Raw genomic sequence first — 21,755 nt, 5'->3', positions numbered from 1 at the left:
GTAGCAGGTTATCAATATTTCAAATGTGTCTATAGCAATAAAACCCCAGGCTCAGAAACGCCAGTAAAGTGCACCTGTAGTCTTGGTGAGAAGAGAATAAGATAAAGTAGACTGGTGTAAAGTGGTTAGGATTTGAAAGAGATTGGTGTCACTCACAGCGATGTTCTGAAGTGATGAGTCATTGATTCGTCCCTCTAAACTTTTTCAAGGCTACCTTCTTAACTGAGTGCACAGGTTTAGAAAAGTACAAAGGTGTTGATCACTGATGGTTACCCATAACCTCCACGAATCTATGGAATGAGAGAGACCAGGAGCCCAATGGTGCAGTATCGTTAGACAAGGAGCTAGTAAGCACACGTATGTAAGAAATATACTCACAAATTTGGTTTGCAAGAACCTGCAACCACCGCCAGAGCCTGCGGGAAAATAACCGTCCCTGCTCGGTGTCCCAGGTCGGTCCATGCAGATGTTGGCAGGTTGCACTCCTGGAAGAGTATTGGGGACCAACAAGGTCCTTGAGATTTGAAACCCCTAAGAGTATAACTAGACTAATAACACTGGTGGAGGCGTAATTGATGGTATAAGCTGGTAGTAATCGTAATGAGAAGGGTAGCGTCTTACCGTCTCAGAAAAACAAACGATAGGTAATGGAAAAGATACTGTAAATATGTGCATCAATAAATGTATCTTTTCCATTACCTATTTTTGTTCTTCTGAGAAGGTAAGACGCTACACTTCTCATCAATGATTACTACCAGCTTATATTGTCAAGGGCAACTTCACCAGTGCACAGGTTAGACACCTCCAATGTTGCATAAAGATCTGACATGCTGGGTCTTTAGAGACATCCAATGCCTGACCCCTGAGCGCATTGTTCACCTACTCATCCTGCCAACTAGAAACTGATCCATCGTGTGCTGCGTCTCCTCCCCTCTCCATAGCAACAGGCATGCCACTAGCTTAGTGGTCAGTACAGAACTCAGCCCTGAATGGTCAACCAAGGGACTGAGTCCCAATGTCTGTGGACGACAGTCCTGGTACGTGTGTACAAAGCTCTTGGAGTTATTATGGTAGTTGGAACACAGCATGAGGACACTCAGAGATTTGGAAAGTAAGATAATTTGTGTGAACATACCGGTATGCCTTTCTCCAGGTACATCTCCACATAAGAGAGCTGACTTTATGCACCCAAGTCCAGATTTGTGATAGTGGCTGGATAGTGTAATGGAAAGGGCTCTGCCTCTGACATGGGAGACTAGGGTTCGAATCTCGGCTCTGCCTGTTCAGTAAGCCAGCACCTATTCAGCAGGAGACCTTAGGCAAGTCTCTCTAACACTGCTACTGCCTATAGAGCGTGTCCTAGTGGCTGCAGCTCTGGCGCTTTGAGTCCACCAGGAGAAAAGCGCTATATAAGTGTTTGTCTTTGTCTTTTTGATTACTATAGCTCAGGCTTCATGCAACAGTGAATAGCTGCTTAGTTTTTATTGCCACTTACCATTTACATGAAATCCATCAGCATGGATTTAAACTTCCATTGTGTTAAAAAAGAACTGATTCTTTCAGACACTTAATTGTTTTAGCTTATAGACTGAGGTGGCTGCAGGGCAGGTTGAAGGAAGACCAACATGGTGGCTGCCATATTTATTTTCTTTGAAATAATACCAGTTGCCTAGTCGTTATGCTGATCCTTCTGCATCAGTAGTGTCTGAATCGCACACCTGAAGCAGGCTTGCGGCTAATCCAGTCAGACTTCTGGCAGAGCACCTAATCTGAATGCTTGTTCCGGGTCTATAGCTCAGAGGATTAGCAGGATAGCCAGGTTGATCTGCATTGGTTAAAATGAAATAAATATGCCTTGCTTCAGGTTCCCTTTACACTTCAGGACCAAGCCAATTTTCATAATTCTGCTATGCCTTTGCTTAAAGAGGAACTTCAGCCTAAACAAACATACTGTTATTAAGTTACATTAGTTATGTTAATTAAAATACACAGGTAATATAATCTCTTGCCTACCCTGTTTTTAAAGAACAGGCCAGGCAAATGTTTGATTTCATGTGGGCAGCCATCTTTTTGGTTGAAAGGAAGTGACAGGGAGCATGAGACACAGTTCCAACTGTCCTGTGTCCTGAGCACCTCTCCCAGTTGCTAGGCAACGTGAATAACAACATAGGAAATACCATCAGGCTTTGCACAGCATCAGGGAAAAACCGCCTGGCAGTTTTCTTTGATGGGTGGAGCTTAGCTAAAAATGCAGCTAAAAATGATGCTTTTGTAAGAAAAATAAAGTTCTGATGCAGTGAAACTGTTAAAGAAACACCAAGCCTTTTCAGTTCTGCTGAGTAGATTTTTAGTCCGGAGGTTCACTTTAAGTTGATAGATTTTAGGCAATTTTTAGTCTACCCAGACATATTTAGTCTTGTTTTTTTTTCTGGATAAACAAGGCTTTCTTTCAGTAAATCTGGAATTTGCTTGTGTGTTGATGTCTACGCCGAGATGTCAAAATTATGTAGATTTATTTTTAGGTACGCTGCAGGGGCACTAAATAGAGGTGGAAATTAGAATTTTAAGAGCGAAAAAGTGATAATTATGCGATCCTAGTAATTAAGAGATCAGGAGTCATTCAAAATTGCTCCTCATTCATTCCAGAAGGTGCCCGCTGTCAAAGTACACAAGAATGGTGGAGTTAAAATCTACAGTGTTTCAGAAACTAGCATTCATAGGCAGGATGTAGATTTTAATATGCATGGCCCTGAAGTTTAAATGTTCTGTGGATGGCCTCTGTTTTGTTCATGGTGCTGACATAATTTGCAAAATGGCAGCTTCTATGCTTGAAACACTTAAAACAATGTTCCTTTTAAACAATACCAGTTGCTTGGCAGTGCTGCTGATCTTTCTGGTCAGTAGTGTCTAAAGGTGCGTACACACGCACTACAGAAGCCAACAACTGGTCCGTCAGACCCTCCCGCTGGGCGGGCTTTCAGCCGACAGTAGTGCATGTGTACGCACTGTCAGCGCACTGATAAGGCTGTTCCTGAACGATCCGCTCGGATGTCTGCTGAAAGTCCGCCCAGCGGGAGGGTCCAACGGACTCGTTGTTGGCTTTCGTAGTGCGTGTGTACGCACCTTAAATCACACACCTGAAACTAGCATGCAGCTAATCTTGTCAGATTAGTCACAGACCTCTAAACTGCATGCTTGTTCGGGGTATGTGGCTTATTTAAGTATTAAAGGGAACTCAAGGTGAGAGGAATATGGAGGCTGCCATATTTGTTTCCTTTTAAATAATGCAGATTTCCTGGCTGTCCTGCTAATCCTCTGCCTCTAAAGGTGCATACACACGCACTACTACAGAGAACGACGGGTCCGTCAGACCCTCCCGCTGGGCGGTCGTTCTCCCGACAATAGTGCGTGTGTACAGTCTGTCTGCAGACTGATAAGGCTGTTTCTGAACAATCCGCTGTGCGGAGAGAACGCCCGCCCAGCAGGAGGGTCTGACGGACCAGTCGTTCTCTTTAGTTGTGCGTGTGTACGCACCTTTAGAGGGATACTGAAGTAAGAGGTATTCGGAGGCTGCCATATTTATTTCCTTTTAATCAATACCAGTTGCCTGGCAGCCCTGCTGGTCTATTTCTCTGCAGTAGTATCTGAATAACACCAGAAACAAGCATGCAGCTAGTCTTGTCAGATCTGACTTTAACCATTTCCGCCGCCCGGACATGAAGCTCAAGTCCGGGCGGCAGCTCTGCAGCGCTCCCGTGCTTGGGCGCGCCCCCGCATCCCCGTTGTGTCCCCCGGTAGCCCTGGGATCAGTGAAAGGGAACATGGTTCCCGATCACCGATCCCTTTCCCCCGCAGAAAAACCGAAGCGCTCACCTGTGAGGCTTCAGTTTTTCTGCCCGGACAGATTTCCACATCCCCCTTGTACTTCCGCTTAGCGAGAAGTACAAGGAGGGTAAACAACAATGAAGGTGGCCAAATAGTAAAACTACATCTACTAAATTTTTACATTACAATTTACACATAAAGCAACATTAAAAATTTACTGTTTATGTCCCACACCAAAATATTCCTCAAATAAAATTTTTAATACAAAAAAAAAAATTACAATTAAAAAAAAAAAAGAAAAAAAAAAGACATAAATAGTTACCTAAGGGTCTGAACTTTTTAAATATGCATTTGAAGGGAGTATACTACCAACATTTTTTAAATTATAAGCTTGTAAATAGTGATGGATGCAAAACGGAAACAATGCACCTTTATTTCCAAATAAAATATTGGCGCCATACATTGTGATAGGGACAAAATTTAAATGGTATAATAACCGAGACATACGGGCAAATAAAATACATAGGTTTTAATTATGGTAGCGTGGATTATTTTAAAGCTATAATTGCCGAAAACTGAGAAATAATGAATTTTTTTTCCATTTTTTTTTTCTTATTAATCCTGTTTAAAAGGCATTTACGGTAAAGTGGCTCTTATCAAAATGTACCACCCACAGAAAGCCTAATTAGTGGTGGAAAAAACAGATATAGATCAATAAATTGTGATAAGTAGTGATAAAGTTATTAGCGAATGAATGGGAGGTGGAAATTGCTCCGATGCATAAGGCGAAAAATCCCTGCGGGCTGAAATGGTTAAAGTCTGAAACACCTGATCTGCTGCATGCTTGTTCAGGGGCTATGGCTAATAGTATTGGAGACAGAGGATCAGCAGGGCTGCCAGGCAACTGGTATTGCTTAAAAGGAAATAAACATGGCAGCCTCCATATACCTCTCTCTTCAGTTCCCCTTTAAATCAGCTAGGTGGAAGAAGTAATAGTAAACCCATTCTGCGGTAAGCTTGTACATTGCTGCTAGATAAGGCCACATACGTCAAGACTGAATTTAGCACAGGTTTGCTCTGTTTAAAAAAAAAAAAATAGATGGAAGTTAAGCTACCATAGCAACATGAGAGGTTGCTATAGCTACTAATAGACAACCAATTAAATTTGGTTTTCCGTCTTATGAGAATACAAAACAAGAATTTTGATGAACTGCCATAGGAATCATATCACAGTCTATTCTCACTTCCTTTTTTCGCTTCTTTATGAACTGAGGCTTTAGCGCTGTGAGTCGGAAAGGAAAGAGAGGTGTGTTCCACTTTAAAGATCACTTTTTGCAATTTCTGTGTTTTAAAGCGCGGGTTCTGTAAATAATATTTAATTTCATCTGGATCCAGACTAGCCATTGCAAGTCCCTGGTCTAGTCATTTGGGCAGCCCACTTTCTGTGCTGTGTCATGCCTTTGTGATTGTCACTGGTTCACTTTACAATGCGTTTATTTCTTGCTGCATTATAAGGCTTGGTTCATATATAAATCTGTACATTTCTGGTCCTCTGCAGTCCTGTTCTGTCAGTTTTGCATCAGTTTTCTATCAGTTTTACCTGACTGAACAGGAAATTTACAACTTTTATGTGTGAATACACATATAGAAAACTGATACAAAACTGACAGGACTGGACCATAAGGCCTTGTTCACATTGCGTTCTGATCGCGTTGGCCATTTATTTATTTATTTTTTTGTGTGATTTCCAGCAATTTCTGTGCACTTCATTTTTTGTAAAAGCTCTTTTCTAAGCACTTTTGTAGAGCGATTGCGTTTTTTCACTTTATTCTTAAAAGCGCTGGGAAATCGATATGCAAAGCACTTTTACAAGCGTTTTGCGATTTCCCTATACCTTCCATTGAGGCAAAATCGCCCCGAAAATGGTTGATGCAGTACTTTTGTGAGCGGATCTGAAATGAATTCCATAGGTTCACATATACTGTGCAACCGCCATAGCACAACTTTCCAACATCAAATAATAATAGGGAGGGCGGGCACCAATGCTCGTGTCACCATAAAAACATTTATTGGCAGCAGATGGTAAAAGCCAGAGGAGGCCCCCGATGGAGATCGCTCCCCCCTACCTGACAGCTGTTTCACAACATCCGTTGTATCATCAGAGGTGTTTGCGGGAGTGCAGAGAGGCCGGTGACTGCGCTGGATCATAGCCACATTTTGTATCCCGGCCGCACGTCTGACGTCACAGGCCGCTCCTCCCACCGTGTGTGACAGGTCTCCCTCCCTCCAGTCAGACGTTTTGTGTACATATTACGCCACATGAAGCTGCGCCTATCCTAGAGGGGGGCGGGACACGGGCCGGCCAATCCACAGCCGCAAACACCTCTGATGATTCAACGGATGTTGTGAAACAGCTGTCAGGTAGGGGGGAGCGCTCTCCATCGGGGGCCTCCTCTGGCTTTTACCATCTGCTGCCAATGTTTTTATAGTGACACGAGCATTGGTGCCCGCCCTCCCTATTATTCTTTGATGTACAGATTTATGTGTGAACACATCCAGAGAAACACATGCAAAACTGTGGCCAACTGTCGGAGCACCCTGGCCCTCGGCGTTCATAACATGATGGGTTATAATAGAGAATAGGATTTGCGGAGTGGAGGGCAGGAGTATTTTGAGAGGTGGTGTGCCACCCAACTTCCTTCCTGTACTTCCTTGTGGAAGAGGTTTGTGGCCCAGGTATGGGATCAACAGTGGGACAGCACAATCCAGTTCTGGGTTTGAGGTGGGGGAAGGGAAGAGGGGGAGGTAGACCATTTGGGGGGGGGGGGAGGGGGGAGGATACACTTGAGAGCACTTGCCGTGAATATTAAATGGGCTTTGGAGTATGGGGGTTACAGCTTTTTGTTAGGGGAGGAACAACAACAACAAAAATCCCGAAATTGGACCTTGATAGCAGTAATTATAATACATGTCTGTATTGGAGTATATTCTGGAACTGCCATGTTGCTTGGCCGTTGCCATCTCTTATCATGTGTCCATCGTGTGTCTGATCTGTAAGTGACCTTAGAAACTTCTGTATGAATGCTAGATTTTTGTCTGAAATTGCTAGAAATAGCCACTTTGGTTGAGTTGTGTTTAGTGTATGTACAGTACAAGACTTTAGGAAATCTCACCATGCCCACCACAACTTCTCACTTCTGTTCTGTTAAGCAGTGTTTTGTTAATGTCCTGCTCCAGCTGGTTCTATTACCAACAACTCACAGTTCCATGATTCCAATCTATATCATGATCTCGCTTTTTCCACAATACTTTACTAAGAACAATGGTGAACCAACTCCATCACTCACTAGCCCTCAAAGAGGTTCACGGTCTAGTGAGCCTGGGATACTCTAGGGTCAGTTTTGGGGAAGCTAGTTACCCGATCACTATGTTTTTTTGGTATGTGCAAGAAATCCAGAGACACCAACATTATCTCTGGAAGAGGATATTAGTTCAGTGTGGATAGTGTTCTGAAGGGTAAACCAGCTTTGCCAGAGTGCATCTGAAAGTGAAGCTACAGCCACCACGTATACGGTGTCTCAAACCAATTTCATGCACTGTCTCCAGCATAAAACATAAACATCCAGTATTGCAAAAGTTCCGTAATTCTTGTTTTGAAAAAAATTTATTATTAATTATTTTCGTTGTTAACCAATTATGAAGGGCTACAAACAGCAGCTCAGTTAGAAGTATCTTTTAGGGCTCTTACACAGTGTGACGTTGCGTTGCAGGGGACGTTAAGATCGCATAACGTTCCCCTAACGCAACGCAAGGTGGACGCTACATAGAGCCGCGTTATGCGGCTCTTGGTGCTCCTTTTTAGTTCGATAGAATCGGCAATGATTCATATGAATCATTCCTAGCAGGCAGAAACCGAGAATGATTCATATGAATCATTGCTAGCAGGCAGAGAATGATTCATATGAATCATTGCTAGCAGGAAGAGAACCGGCATTGCAGTGCAGTGAATATTAATTAGCCATGTGGCTAGGCAAAATAACGGACTCCTGCACACAAAAACCGATAAACATTACTGAGCATGTGCAAACAGTCTAACGCAGCTAAAACCACCTATAACGCACAGCATGCAGCACTTTTTAAATAATGCTACACGTTACTCACAACGCAATGTGTGCACTGTGAATGTCGCACAGACTTTGCATTGCTGTGCGTTAGTCTGCGTTGGAACATTTTCTAACGTGCGACTTTAACGTCGCACTGTGAAAGAGTCCTAAGGGAAAGAGGATGGCAGTCTCAGTATCCCTTCCAACAACAGGCTCCTTTAAAAACACACAGACCCACACCACACCACCACCCCTCCTCAACTGAAGACAAAAGTGGAAACTCCTCCCTTCTAACGCTATTCCCATTAATTTACCTGGATCCCCAAATTTCCAGTAATGATGCCATTATGCTAGTGCCCCAGTGTCTGTCAGCTTCTGGACATGATCACTGAGTAATCACAGCAGCCCAGCCTTCCGTGGTTATTTCTGGGTGAGATGAGGCACCTGCCCCATTTGCCATTAAATGAAAGGGGAGGCGTGGCTGACAGACGACTGGCTTTCCCTCCGTTCATTGGTTGACAAAGGGTGTTATTTTGGAAAGTGATTGGAGGGGGCATTGCAATGCTGCGCATAGGTTTATGTGGCACTGGGGCAGGGAGTTGCATGGTTGTCCACCAAGATGGTGGAGTCTCATGGCTCCTGACTCTAGATTCGATGACCTTCGTAGGTGCGCATTAAGAAGAATGTTTGGAGAGTGGAATATATTTTGCTAGGTTAGTTGGGTGGGCAAGAAAGTTGAAATGGACCTGAACTCTTGCACAGGACAGAAAGAAAGCAGAGAAATGCACCCTGTGTGTATTTAGAGAGTTTAGCCTGTCTAATTCCCCATCATCTGTGACTAATCACAATAATAATTTGATCTCTCAGTTGTCAGCTCAGCAATCTCCTCTGCCATGGCAGAGCTGGTAATTTGTAAACGCAGAATGTTAAGAATATGTCTGCTTCCACGAAAGCAGGAGGTAGACACACTGCAGATGTATTGCAGGATTTGTATCAGCTGTAACAAAAAAAAATTCTTTAAAGGTTATTATGCTGCTGCTTATCTTTTAGTGCAGAGAGGAAGCTCTGAGTTCAGGTCCACTTATAACTTAAAGGGGCACTACAGTGAAAAACTGTAAAATTTAAAATATGTGCAAACATATACAAATAAGAAGTACATTTTTTTCCAGAGTAAAATGAGCCATAAATTACTATTCTCCTATGTTGCTGTCACTTACAGTAGGCAGTAGATATCTGACAGAAGTGACAGGGTTTGGACTAGTCTATCTCTTTATAGGGGATTCTCAGGGATGTATTTATTTTCAAAAGCACTTAGTGAATGGCAGTTGCTCTGTCCAACTGCCAAAAAACTGTGTAGGGAGCAGGGAAGCTGGCCAGCATCATTGTTTAAATCCTTTTTCGGGAATATCTTTATAAATAATAAAAGACTTGCTGAAAATCCCCTATAAAGAGATAGACTAGTCCAAAACCTAGTCCAAAACCTTCTGTCAGATCTCTACTACCTATTGTAAGTGACAGCAACATAGGAAAAAAGTAATTTATGGCTCATTTTACTCTGGAAAAAACGTACTTCTTATTTGTATATGTTTGCACATATTTTAAATTTTACAGTTTATTCGCTGTAGTGCCCCTACTGGAAATAGAACCTTATGCTGGGAATACACGGTTCGTTTTTGCCTTCGTTTAAACCTTCGTTTCGATTGTGCCTTTTGTCCTTTTCGATCCCGAAATAATCGGTCATACGGTTAATATCACCACCCACGGTTTCGTTTTTTTTTTCGATTCTGATGGTTTCGTTTTTCCAATGATCGAAGGCTGCAAAGAAACAAAACGAAAATCCCTTTTTACAGGGACGGACTAGCATAAACGAACATACAATCGATCTGAACAGCCATCAAGCCTACCAATGGCTCGATTAGATGGATAAAGAGAGATAATATCAAACATGTTCGATCACTAGTCGTTCGTTTTTGGGGTCTATTAATCGAAACTATAATGAGATTATGACTATTTTCACATACGTTTTCAACACTCGATTCGTTTACCGAACGAATCAAAGGTTTAAACGAAGGCAAAAACGAACCGTGTATTCCCAGCATTAAAATGTTTACAAAGATTGTGTGCATAGGGTGTGCAAGGTGTTTTGTTTGTTGGTTTTTTGGGATAATAATTTCAGTTGTTTGTTGTTAGTATTGTATTTTCAGGCTGTACGATGCTGGAACTTTATCTGTCAGTGGAGTGATAAATTAAACTGTGTATGTATTGAAACGGCATGCTTTGGTTTAATAATCCTCGCTGACAGCTGATAGTAGCCATGGTTATATGTGGTCACTTTATGAAAATATCTGATTCCAATAGCCTCAGAAGGTTTTTTTCATATGAAGTTCATTAAATATAGATTCAGATTGTGGATTGTGCATATTTGTGATCTATAAAGATATCGAACAATGACAGAATGAAGAGATATCTGTTTATCGTGAAGCTTGCTTTGGGAATATAAAACACCACTGGCTTATCTCGTGTTAAGGCCTCAGAAGTTTAAATAAGACAAAATATAGTTTGAACACTGTGCGGTTGGCTTTTTATTAGGTTAGGGCTGCAGTGAGGCGGAAAATAGCTTAAATCAGAACTCCGGGCACCCTGAAAGAATGTATCTTGAATCAAGAATATCTGGTGCTCCTCTCCTTAGGGGAGTACACTGCTCTCTGGGCTTCCTCCACTGCGCATGAAAAAGAAGCTCTAGGACATTTTGGGCACCCAATTTCGGCATGTAAAAATATTGGTAAATTTACGGATATTATACATTTTTAAAATGACAATAATGATAGTGAAAGATCGGTAAAATAATACTAATATTTTGCGACAAATAAATTAACCCTATTCTCACACTGAACCCTCCCTCTCCGATGCCTAACCTTAACCACATGCCTCCGCTTATGCTTAACCTTAACCACACCCGTGCTGATGCCCAACCCCCCCGCCTAACCCTAACTGACCCCCCCCCCTGCAGCCTAACCTTTGACCCCTCCCCATATACCTAACCTTAAAACCCTCCCAGCTGATGCCTAAAGTTGACCCCCCCCCCCCCTACAAAAAACACGCAACTGTAGGGCAGGGATCCATTGAAAAGGGCTCCTGAGCTGCCTGTATGAAAAGGGCGCCTCCATAGACATGAGTGTTATTTCTGCAAATATGGGCTACAAGGTGGTGAAAAGGGCGTCCGAGTTTTTATATAGGCTACAAACGGGCGCCCTTTTGTAGCCCATATTTTTTTTTCCGGCTACAGTAGGGTACCCCTTTGTAGGTCATATCTTTTATTTGGCTACAAGGTTTTCGCTACTAAAGGGCACCCCTTTGTAGCCCATATTTTTATTCGGCTACAAGGTTTTCGGCTACAGTAGGGCGCCCCTTTGTAGCCCATATTTTTTATTTAGCTACAAGGTTTTAGGCTACAAGGTTTTTTTATTCTGCTACAAAAGGGCACCCTTTTATAGCTGAGATTTTCGATTCAAGGGTGCGGGGGAGGTTAGGGTTAGGCATTACAAGCGGAGGGGGGGTGTCTTAGGGTTAGGCACCACCTGGGGAGTCTTAGGGTTGGGCACACCACCTGGGGAGTCTTAGGCACCACCTGGGAGGTCTAAGGGTTAGGCACCACCTATTCTATGTGGATGGGTGATGCCAGCACTGCTATTCTATATGTGGACCACCAATATTTAAAGATGTAGCTAACCGCATCTCTAAGTAAAACATTGTGTGTGGGGGCTGGTAAAAAAGCCTCAGGGGGCCGCATTCGGCCTGCGGGCCTTAGTTTGAGGACCACTGACCTACACCATTGTCTGCTGGTGATTCTAAAATGCTGCTGAAAGCGCTTTTGGCCTCCTAGAGATTTCAAATCGTGCTAAAAATAGCTAGTGTTTTTGAGAACGATTTTGCTACTAAAAACTACTAAAAAAAAAGGATTTCTGCGATTTTGGCTCCTGTGTTCCCTGAATGAAAGTGCACTGAAAATGCTGCAGGCACCGCAATTGCGACTTCTGCAAACTGCAATCGTTCCTTTGGAATTGCTGCCATAGGCTTTGATTAGCCTAGTGCTTTTGGAATCCTCTGCGATTCCTAGAAAACACAAATCGCTGTTAGGCACAGCTCTAGTGGGCCCTGGTCTTAGACTTGTCAAGAGAGTTATGGTTGTTTTTAGTTTGAAGTTTGGAATCAAATGTTAGTGTTTGGAATCATAACGTTAATTTTTGAAATGTATTGTTTTGAAAATTAGAACTTTTTTTGACATTTTCTTATGTTTTGTATTTACAAATTATTCATTTTTTAAAAATGATCGTTTTGAAATTTATCATTTTCAACATTATAAGGTTAGGAAAAGGGGGTTTTAGGGTTAGACATCAGGATGGGGGATTTTAGTGTTCTGTGTTAATGAGTGTTATAACATTAGGAGCTTGATTCACAAAGCCATGATAACTCTTATGACGGTCGCGCTAGCGCTATAACACGCGTAACTTATTTTGCATGCAAATTCGCGTTTTGCACATTATATCGTGCTCAAAAACGCTAGTGCGACTGTAATAAGAGTTATCACGGCTTTGTGAATCAAGCTCTAGGTGTCAGCCAAGGGGGGGGGGGGGTGGGTGGCGGTTAGGGCTAGGCATTGGTGGGGGGAGGGTTGTGTAGGTTAGGTTAGTTGTAGGGTAGGTTAGAGTAGGTTAGGTTAAGTTGTAGTAAAATATAATTAATATATACCAATATTTTTTTGCGATAATTGACACTATTTACACTTAGATATTAATGATAATGTTATTAAACACAGGCACCCATCTTTCCTTGTGCCCCCTATTTTATGCAGGGGTGGGGGGAGGGGTGCAAGGTAGCATATACAATGTATATATATTATATGAATTTGGATAGGTTGCAGAGAAGGCCTGCTTTGTATAATGGGCTTTGTATTCCACTTCTGATATTCAGGAGAGTGCAGGATACAGATGTCACGTATGTCCTGAACAGCGGGGTGAGCACCTCTGACCTGCAGAACCTTTTCCCTGCACCCCACACTGTGCTTCTCAGGCTCTTCCCTGTACCTGCTGTAAATCTGCAGCTAAGCAGCATCAGTGCAGGAGCGCGACCATCTCTCATACAGGTCTCCGATGAAATTACAGCCAAATGAATAGAATCTTCATTTATCTTCCATACCTCCCCTGTGCTGCAAGTGAATTTACTCTTTCTAAATCTGCACCAATTATATTATATCATTACTGAAGTGTTCAGCGGTGGCACAAAATAAATAGTTTCTCAAACTTAACCTGGCATTTCTGTAAATTCGATTCACAGGTATAAAGAAATTTTATTTTGCTGAAAATCGACGCAAACATAATTAAGTGCCCTCTTTGTGGTAAACTATAGATGCCACAATTACCCTAATTCAATTAGCAGCCTGGTATATCACAGGGAAAAATGCAATGTTATTATATATCTACAAGGTTAGGCAGAAAGCTTCAATGACCGCTTTTACAAACATTTGTCTTGTGAGTCACTTTGTTTATCTTTCTGCTTTTTTTTATTTTTAGTTTGCGTCCGCTCCCAAATACGGTGTTTGTGGACTTTGTCAATGAAAGGAATTAGCATTGCTTATCTTTTTGGAAAATTAAGGAGAGGTTTTTTTTTTTTTTTTTTTTTTTTTTAAAGTGGGCCTGAACTCTTGCACAGGACAGAAGGAAAACAGAGAAATGCACCCTGTATGTATTTAAAGAGTTTAGCCTGTCCAATTCCCCCTCATCTGTGACTAATCACAAGTTGTAATTTGATCTCCCAGCTGGGTTAGCTGATTGCCATGGTAGAGCAGCTAATTTGTAACCACAGGATGTTAACAATATGCCTGCTTCTATGAAAGTAGGAAGTAGACACATTGCAGATTTATTGAAGGATTTGTATCAGTTGTAGCAACGAAATGTTTTTTTCTTTAAAGGTTATGCTGTTGCTTACCTTTTAGAGCAGAGTGGAAGTCTTGAGTTCAGGTCCGCTCTATTGTGTTTTGCAGTTGCAAAATCTACTGTAAAAAGTGAGGTGATGTCTTTTAAGTGCTTCATTTAAAGATGTCTTTTAGGTCCCCATTTACCAACTCATGACTAGGGATGCGCAAAAGCAGTCAAAAAGTGAAAGTATCCCTGGTTGTACAGAAGGGTGGTGTCGGACTGTGGCTGGGAGGGTTAACCCACCATTGCCTTCTCTCGCCGATATGCTGCATGCAGCTCTCCTTCTTCCCGACATTTCACTCTTCACAGCATGTAATGACCCCTTGTGCTGCCCTACGTCATTAAGGGAAACCTGAGACACAGGAAATAAATGCATTGACACTTACCTGGGGCTTCCCCGAGCTGTTGTGACGCTCCGCTAGCCGGCCCAGTAACGTTGTCCCGTTGCTCTGTACTGGGCAGGTGCAGAACTTCACTGGGCAACTGTGTGCAGTAGAGGAGATTGCTTCAATAGTCCAGTGTAATAATACATTCTCATTTTCAGGAGCAGTTCTAAGGCGAATTGGAGAGAGGGGTGCATGCAAAAAGGTAGTAAAATATTGGTAAATGATATCGATATTTTACTACAGCTAAACCTAACCCTATTTGCACACAGAACCTTTCCTCTACTGATGCCTAACTTGAACCACCCACCTGGACGCCTAACCTTAACTGCCCCCTCTCGATAACTAACCTTAAAGAGGAACTCCAGCCTAAACAAACATACTGTCATTAAGTTACATTAGTTATGTTAATTAAAATCGATAGGTAATATAATCTCTTACCCATACTGTTTTAAAAGAACAGGCAAATCTTTGATTTCATGATGGCAGCCATCTTTTTGGTTGAAAGGTGGTGACAGGGAGCATGAGACACAGTTCCAACTGTCCTGTGTCCTGAGCACCTCTCCCAGTTGCTAGGCAACGTGAATAACAACATAGGAAATCCCATCATGCTCTGCACAGCATCATGGAAATACATATATCCAGGCACATCGCCTCTAGTTAGGACATTAAATAAATTATTAGGGAAAGGGAGGTGCTGAAGGGGGTGTGGCTAGAAAACAGCAAAAATCTATTAACCCTTCGCACACTCACATGCAAATGTTCAAACAAATGCATTCACAGATTCACTCATCCAGGCACAACTGTTATCCCTACAGCTAAATTAAAAGCCAGGGTTTTAGTTCACAGAAGAATGCATTCTTATGCTTAGTCACCTATACTGCGCAGAAGTACCCAGGTAAACATAGGTGTCCTAACTCTGGTCCTGTAACATGCATAGTGCAGACATGCAAACACATTCATTGCATCAAACCTATCAATGGATTAGGAGCACACATCCTAACTTCCTCTCCTGGGAAAGACGGTGCATCTTACCAATCGCACAAGGGAGCTAACGTTATGTGTCCACGTGCACCATGCGCATACACCAGCATAAGCTGTGTGCATGCTGACAAATACATACAGGGGAAGGAGGGAGTGCACTGAATTGGACCCTAGCCACAGGGGTCAGTAGTAAAATGGAAATACAGATATCCAGGCACATCGCCTCTAGTTAGGACATTAAATAAATTATTAGGGAAAGGGAGGTGCTGAAAGGGGTGTGGCTAGAAAACAGCAAAAATCTATTAACCCTTCGCACACTCACATGCAAATGTTCAAACAAATGCATTCACAGATTCACAGGCCAGGCTTTTTTTCTTTGATGGGTGGAGCTTAGTTAAAAATGCAGCTAAAAAATTATGCTTTGGTAAGAAAAACAAAGTTCTGATGCTGTGAAACTGTTAAACACCAAGCCTTTTCAGTTCTGCTGAGTAGATTTTTAGTCCGGAGGTTCACTTTAACTGCTTTTCACACCTAATCTTAAACCTCACCCCTTCCCTGCCACCAATTCGCTGCAACAAAAATGAAGATTTTCGGGCGACACGGAGGATTAGATGCCACCATAGGTGCCCATATAAATCACAGCTATGTATTTTGCATTGTGAACGGTCACAACACCCCTTTTGTATCGGGAACCCAAATGGCCACTTATGGTGGTACCCCAATTTTCTGTTTCCATGAGGGAGACAGTTTTCTAGACCTTGCATAACTGCAGCAGGACCAACAGATAAAGAGAAGGCCTGGCTGATTTGGTTACATGAAGCAGGGCTTCCTGCAACCTTGTGAAATCTAGGAAAGTTCTCATTTGGGATTTTTTTTTTAGCTCTGGTAACTGCAAAGGTGCACTTGAACGTCAGGAGCATGAAGGCATGCCAGGCTCTTCCAGCACTCTTGCCAGCTATCTGTGCCAGTCTGAGTGCAGGGTAGTGCTTTGAGGGGGTTGGCCATGACCTGATCGGAGAGAACTGTGGCGGGAGACACCAGTCCTGCACGCACAGCCAACTGTAGCAATTAAGAAGAAGGGAGATCAGTTTGTTGTGGTAAGTATGCATGTTTTTTTATTATAAACATTGTCCCACCCCCACACTATGTTCACTAATAAGGGCCCATTCACACTGAGGATCACAAAACTCTACCAAAATTGCTAGCGTTTTTTGATAGTTTTTTTTGCGATAAATGCGTATTTTTTATTGGACATTTTTGGGATTTTTGTGCAATCGTGATTTGGGTATTTTAACATTTCAATCGCTGAAAAACCACAAAAAAACGCTGCATACACCGTGTCTGCTGTTTTATCGCAAGAATTTTACCAGAGATTGCGGCAGTGAGATCACTGTCATATACTTTTTAATTACACTAGTGCTTTTTAAAAGTGCTTGCAATCGCCGGCAATTTGGCTATCCGCGGGATATGGCTGCTAATCACCCCAGTGTGAATGGGCTCTTAGTGTACAGTAATGAAAGCACAAGGTCCTAATTAAACATCTGAATGCTGCAGTAGTTTTGCATTAGCATTTAGTACTTTTAGTACAGAGGGACAGAGATGCGGCGGAAGCTGTCGCCAAAGGTTACTCTCCCCCCCCCCCCCCCCCCCCCCGTCGGAAGCTCCGTCCATGGTAAGTGGGTTGCTGTCGCTAGCCCGCATACACACGGTGGACTAGCGACAGTTGCGGTGAAGTTACGGCGACAGCTGTTGCCAGCGATTGGCCATGCCAATCACCTGGCGACGGCTCTAACTAGCGACGGTTCGTGGCGCGCTCGTTATACACACAGGGGACCTGTCGCCGCAACCAAGGCTCTGCTCATCTGACAACCTTGAGAGAGAGGAGGAACTTCAGAATAGCTTGGTGACTTCCAAAGTGTAGTTGTAATTTTTGTGCCCTCTGTTTGTCTTCTGTCACACCGTTCCCAGTTCCGTGCAGTGGCTCTGCCATCTGTCTGTGAATCAGTACGGTAAGTGAAATCTAGCATACGGCAACAATTAACATTAAATGAGTATGATTTGGCATGGTTTCTGGAATATCCACAGCAATTTAAAGTACAACATTTAGAGCAGTTCCTGTATTTGGGATTTGTTCCAAATTTCAAGGATCCCTGCAGCTGTTTTAATAAAGTATTAAGAATTGGATATGGGTTACTGATGCTGCAGTGTTTACTTAAAATAATTTTTTTTTAATGCAGATTGATTGCAGTAGCATATGGAAAAATGGGAAGATAGTTATATATTATAAACATTGTAAGCATCAGTTAGATCTTCCCTGTGTTATAAATATTTGTTTTTAAGATGATCATGAAATTGAGGGTCTTTGTCTTGTAAAAGATTTAAATTGGTTATGTGAGTGAATGCAATTTTTTTTTAACTCCCGTGATACTAAACTATTTCTGCTACAATGTCTTGTTGGGTTATATCGTTGAAATGTATAATTTGAATTAAATAAAAAAGATAAAGAGTGTGTGCAGCTGGGAAATTTGACGACGCCCTTCCCCGCCTCCCTGATTTTGCAGAGTAGCTGTAGCGGAGCTTCATACTGTACTTTGACGACAGACAGGTCCTCTTCCCTTTCTCCTCAGTGTAGCTGCTGTGCAGCCAAAACATACATTAAAGGGACACTTAAGTCAAACAAAAAAAAAATGAGTTTTACTCACCTAGGGCTTCCAATAGCCCCCTGCAGCTCTCCGGTGCCCTCGCCGTCTCCCTCCGATCCTCCTGGCCCCGCCGGCAGCCACTTCCTGCTTCGGTGACAGGAGCTGACAGGCTGGGGACGCGAGTGATTCTTCGCGTTCCCAGACACATTAGCACCCTTTATGCTGCTATATGGTATATGATATATGCTATAGCAGCATAGATGGCGCTATTGTGGCCAGAAACGCGAAGAATCACTCGCATCCCCAGCCTGTCAGCTCCTGTCACCGAACAGGAAGTGGCTGCCGGCGGGGCCAGGAGGATCGGAGGGAGATGGTGAGGGCACCGGATAGCTGCAGGGGGCTATTGGAAGCCTCAGGTGAGTAAAACTCATTTTTTTTTTACTTAAGTGCCCCTTTAAGTTAATTGGCTCCCCCCCCCCCATAAATCGCACCAAGACTACAATACACACACTGCAGGATACATACATAGACATATGACTATGGTAGGGATTAGATTGTGAACCCCTCTGAGGTGCAGGTAATTGACAAGACAGTATAGTCTGTACAGCACAGTGGAAGATGTCGGCACTATATAAATACTAAATAATAATCAAGAAAATTACAATAAAGTTTATTATATAATACATTTCCTATCTTTATAACAAGCACATTAACCCCTTTTACTGCCTCCCTGCCCCCATATAACACAATTATAAAAAATATAAAAAAAAACAAAAAACTTAAGTGATGGAATTTAAAAGACACTAACAAATTGTAACCTTAGGGACTTTGTTTTTAAAAATGTATGCCATAAGGGTGTATTATGGTTATTTTTGCAAATAAGGGTTTGTAATTATTGATAGAGTACAATGAGAAATCCAAAATCACAAAATGGTAGCCAATGTGAGGAAGGGAAGCAGGGAGAAGAAGAGAGGTGAGCAAAAAGTAAGACCCAAAGCAAGCCTAATTTGTGGCGAAAAGAAAAAACAATGTGTAGATCTTTTCGGTGTGATTAGTGGTGATGAAGTTATTGTCGAACGAATGGAAGTGGCTCTGAAATGTGAAAATTGTCCTGGTTTTTAAAGAGGAACTGTAACGACAAAACGTCCCCTGGGGGGTACTCACCTCGGGTGGGGGAAGCCTCCGGATCCTAATGAGGCTTCCCACGCCGTCCTCCATCCGTCAGGGGTCTCGCTGCAGCCCTCCGTGCAGCGGTGACGTAATATTTACCTTCATGGCTCCTGCGCAGACGCTCTGACGGCTGTCGGCTCCGAAGTAGGCGGAAATACCCGATCGCCGTCGGGTCTGCTCTACTGCGCAGGCGCAAGTTTCCGGCGCCTGCGCAGTAGAGCGGACCCGACGGAGATTGGGTATTTCCGTCTATTTCCGTGCCGAAAGCAGCCACAGCGCCCCCGCTGGAGCCAGCAAAGGTAAATATTGAAGCTACAGTCGGCTCTGTCGCCGGCTGTTCGGAGGGCTGCAGCGAGACCCCCGTGGGACAGAGGACGGCGTGGGAAGCCTCATTAGGATCCGGAGGCTTCCCCCACCCGAGGTGAGTACCCCCCAGGGGATGTTTTTGTTGTTACAGAGTCTCTTTAAGGGGAAAAACTCTTAGAGGTGAAGTGATTAAATATGATCTTTTCTTTTGTATCTGACTGATCTTATTTAAAATATGATTCTTTGCTAAGAATCACTTCATTTATGGGCAACTTTAGAGCCCTAACAGCTGGATCAGGTTTCTCGGCTGGTGGCGTCTCTGGGCATAAATATCCATGACGTCATAGTTTAGTGGCTGTCATCTTCTGTGCAGCTTTACTGTGTGAATAATTCTCTTAATTTGTTAGTGGCCCTGAACTTAGAACTCTCTCTCTTCTCTAAAAGATACACAACAGCATAATAACCTTTAAAGAAAAACATTTCTTTGTTACAGCTGATACAAATCCTAAAATGAATCTGCACTGTTTCTACTTCCTGATTCATGGAAGCAGACATATTGTTAACAGCTTGTGCTCTCAAATGAGCTTAACTTGTGGTTAGACACAAATGAGGGGGAATTGGACAGGCTAAAGTCTCTAAATACATTCAGGGTGTATTTCTCTGTTTTCCTTCTCTCCTGTGAGTTCAGGTGCACTTTAAGCTTGTTTGAGTGGAAAGTTGGGGCTAGCAAATCACTGAACAAATAGCACAGCTGCTGGTTAACTAGATCAACTGGTAGAATTTGTGATTTGCTCATCCAAACACTTTCCTACTTTCCATGGCTAATTATAGAGGATCTATTTTGATCAGGAATGGACACTCTTGAAAGTGTCTACACTACCCTCTATTAAGTTTCCTAAACTCTTCTACTGTCCACAGCCTTCTGCAGTTCAACCCCATCTTATCCCTTCCTTCTACAATACCAGCTTAAAGGGACACTTAAGTCAAACAAAAAAAAATGAGTTTTACTCACCTGGGGCTTCCAATAGCCCCCTGCAGCTGTCCGGTGCCCTCGCCGTCTCCCTCCGATCCTCCTGGCCCCACCGGCAGCCACTTCCTGTTTCGGTGACAGGAGCTGACAGGCTGGGGACGCGAGTGATTCTTCGCGTTCCTGCCCACAATAGCGCCATCTATGCTGCTATAGCATATATCATATACCATATAGCAGCATAGAGGGTGCTAATGTGTCTGGGAACATGAAGAATCACTCGCGTCCTCCTCTGACTTTGTGGCCACCAGTTCACCTAACACTATTACCTCAGCATGGTACTTAGTTGCTTCTCCTGCCATTGCCCTCACTGTGTCACCTGACAACACCTTCTTGCTAATTAGAGTGAAATGCTGAAAAACACAACAGGGCAGCTGAGCAGGACTAACATAAGAGCAATTCAAATGATACATTTAATGCCGGGAATACACGTTACGTTTGTACCGTTCGATTATGCCGCCGGATCGATTCCTGCTCGTCCCTGCGGTCGATTCTCTTATCTTCTGCTCGTTTTCCTTATGTTTTTCCATTGTCCCGCCCGCAGTATCGATCGCAGAATCGATCCGGCGGGTGATCGGACATGTCAGAAATTATCAATCGAGCCAACTAAAGGCTCAATCGAGTACCATGTATTCCCAGCATTAGAAGTACAAATGTTCATTATACCAACTTACAGTAGATATGCTCTCCTCCCCCATGCAAATATCTATCTATCTATCTATCTATAGTTTAACAAGTCTCAATGACAAACAAACGTCAATGGGTGAAAAAAAACCCCAATACACACATTTATTAATCACGTGACAACGCGTTTTGCGAGTGCAGCCCACTTCTTCAGGTCAATAAAAGGTGTCTTGAGGTGTCTTGTACATAAAGTTTTGTAGCGTTCACATTGCCATATTGTGCTGCCATAACAAGTCCCTGCTCACTCCTGATGGTAGGGCTTGTTAATGATTTCTTCTCCCTGTCAGTAACTGTATCTGAGGTAAATGTAGATAAGTCAACAGGCTCTATCCTCTCAGTAGGGACACAGCAGGAAGCTTTGATTTAAATTCTGAGGTTTTGGGATAACCTGGTGAGAAATAACTTCCTCAGTGTCAGATGAGACACCCAGTGATTCATAAGGCTTTGGTCAAGGTCACTGAGGTAAAGTAGTCATGTAGCAGATACTTGAGAAGCTGCATGGGGACTTTTCCTATTAGTGTGGCATCCCAGTTCAGCAGCTTGTGTCAACTTCCCACCCTAAGCTTACTGCTTCTCCTCACACTCTGTATCCCCATGACAATTATGCAAGATGTGTGTTTCTTTCATGTACAGACAGAATTCTGCTTCATGGACAT

The 21,755-nt window shown here is 42.9% G+C and overlaps 1 protein-coding gene across 3 annotated transcripts in view; it reads left to right on the top strand.

The window, feature by feature from the left end:
• MTX2 (metaxin 2) overlaps window positions 1–21,755 on the top strand; it is a 96,555-nt gene that overhangs the window by 35,448 nt on the left and 39,352 nt on the right. The window lies entirely within an intron of this gene.

The sequence above is a fragment of the Hyperolius riggenbachi genome, chromosome 7, assembly GCF_040937935.1.
Source record: "Hyperolius riggenbachi isolate aHypRig1 chromosome 7, aHypRig1.pri, whole genome shotgun sequence".
NCBI classification, from domain to species: Eukaryota; Metazoa; Chordata; class Amphibia; order Anura; family Hyperoliidae; genus Hyperolius; species Hyperolius riggenbachi.
This window is presented reverse-complemented; position numbering and strand designations above follow the sequence as displayed.